At 43.5% G+C, this 2121-nt stretch overlaps 1 non-coding gene across 1 annotated transcript; it reads right to left on the bottom strand.

The window, feature by feature from the left end:
• Window positions 1-387: 387 nt before the first annotated feature.
• Window positions 388-551, bottom strand: LOC120362468 (U1 spliceosomal RNA). Its single transcript, XR_005578369.1, has one exon. It is a non-coding gene; the product is annotated as a U1 spliceosomal RNA (small nuclear RNA).
• Between the last annotated feature and the right edge of the window lie 1570 nt (window positions 552-2121).

Below are 2121 nucleotides of genomic sequence, written 5' to 3'. Positions count from 1 at the left end.
GCTCTAATTTTCTTCTAATGAAGACAATCCACCAGGCGCGGTGGCTCAAGCCTGTAATCCCAGCACTTTGGGAGGCCGAGGCGGTTGGATCACGAGGTCAAGAGATCGAGACCATCCTGGCCAACATGGTGAAACCCCGTCTCTGCTAAAAATACAAAAATTAGCTGGGCATGGTGGCGCATGCCTGTAGTCCCAGCTACTCAGGAGGCTGAGGCAGGAGAATTGCTTAAACCCGGGAGGCGGAGGTTGCAGTGAGCCGAGATCGCGCCATTGCACTCCAGCCTGGGTAGCAAGAGCGAAACTCCGTCTCAAAAAAAAAAAGACAATCCAAAATAGGGTAAATTTATTTTTTAAATGCATATTTTTTTTTCTTTTTTTTTTTTAAAGCCAGGGAAAGTGCAAACACAGTCCCCCACTACCACAAATTATGTAGTCAAGTTTACCACATTTGGGGAAATCGCAGGGGTCAGCACATCCAGAGTGCAATGGACAAGCCTCGCCCTGGGAAAACCACCTTCGTGATCATGGTATCTCCCCTGCCAGGTGGGTATTAAATGCATAGTTTTAAGAAGACTCAATGTATAGACACACAAAAATACAATGTAGTATAAAGAGGCTAGATAATTGCAGAATTTATTAAAAGGTGAATTCATATTACATGACTACTGGTGGGCTTGTTATGGGACTCAAGCCAGAGTTGCACAAGGATCATTTTACATTAATCTTGTCAGGCATCTCTGTCTGTATATTTAACTTAATCTGAAGATAAAGCTGAAGCTCTTAAATTTGAGGTCCCAACCCAATGCTTCTGATATGATTTTGCTGTGTCCCCACCCAAATCTCATCTTGAATTGTGGCTCCCATAATCCCTCTATGTCCTGGAAGGGACCTGGTGGGAGGTAAGTGAATCATGGGGGCAGGCTTTTCCTATGCTGTTCTCACGACAGTGAATAAGTCTCAAGAGATATGATAGTTTTATAAAGGGCAGTTCTCCTGCACATGCCTTCTTGCCTGCTGCCATGTAAGACGTGTCTTTGCTTCTCCTTTGCCTTCTGCCATTATTATGAGGCCTCCCCAGCCTTGCGAGTCCATGATACCTCTTTTACTTTATAAATTACCCAATCTTGGATATTTCTTCATAACAGTATGAAAATGGACTAATACACCATCCCTCCAGCTTCCCTTAGGGTTATGGCATAAAACTGGCTTTAATGTCTTGAGGGTCACTTGCAAACGACATCCACATCTGGTACAGTGATCCTTAAAACTAAGGAACTAAAGATAGTCACCCATTCCTGTTTTCTTAAATAGCTTCTTCATTTTTCAGAAAACCATAAAGGGGTGGGCACCGTAGCTGACGCCTGTAATCCTGCACTTTAGGAGGTCGAGACAAGAGGATCACTTGAGCCCAGGACTTTGAGACCAGCCTGGGCAACGTAGCAAGACCTCATCTTTAGAAAAAAAAGAAAACCCTAAAGATAGGATCGCACTTGCTTTGTGAATTTAGAGTTTTAAAGGGCATCGTTTTATGGTATGCATTCTTTTCTTTTGAAGGCAGCAGCTTTCCCGTGAATGGCTTTTTATATTCCTTATCCTGTTCTTGGATCTCCTGCGGCTCTGGAGTGCACCCAACTTCATGATGTCACAAGTGAGCAAGTTTGGACCATGAAAAGAGAAAAACGTATCTCATTGTGGTAATCTGTAACTGCTTATCCTGTATGGCCTTTCCTACTGTGTCCCTGTTTCCTACAGAGTCAGCAAACCAGAGTCACCTCTCCCAGTCTTCTGTGGGGCCTCCCACATTGGTAACTGGTATCTGCAATCTTTTGTTGTCTTCTGCTCTCTGTGAAACAAGCCAACCAAAAACTCATCGGGTGTCAGTGCCATATAAACCATGATCCCTCTGTCTATTAATCTGCAAAGGTTTTGAAAACTAAAAGTCCACTTACTGCTACTTAAGCAGATTCCCTTCCCTAATCATCCTTGGTTCTAAGAGACACTTTGCCCAGAGCATGTCTGCGGGACAAACACTATGCTGATCTTATTAAAACCCTTCCTGTCAGGATGCATTTTTAGTTGTTGACTGTAAGTGTTCCAGAAAATGCAGATTGTTCTAGTCTT

This window comes from Saimiri boliviensis, chromosome 15 (genome assembly GCF_048565385.1).
Source record: "Saimiri boliviensis isolate mSaiBol1 chromosome 15, mSaiBol1.pri, whole genome shotgun sequence".
NCBI lineage: Eukaryota > Metazoa > Chordata > Mammalia > Primates > Cebidae > Saimiri > Saimiri boliviensis.
This window is presented reverse-complemented; position numbering and strand designations above follow the sequence as displayed.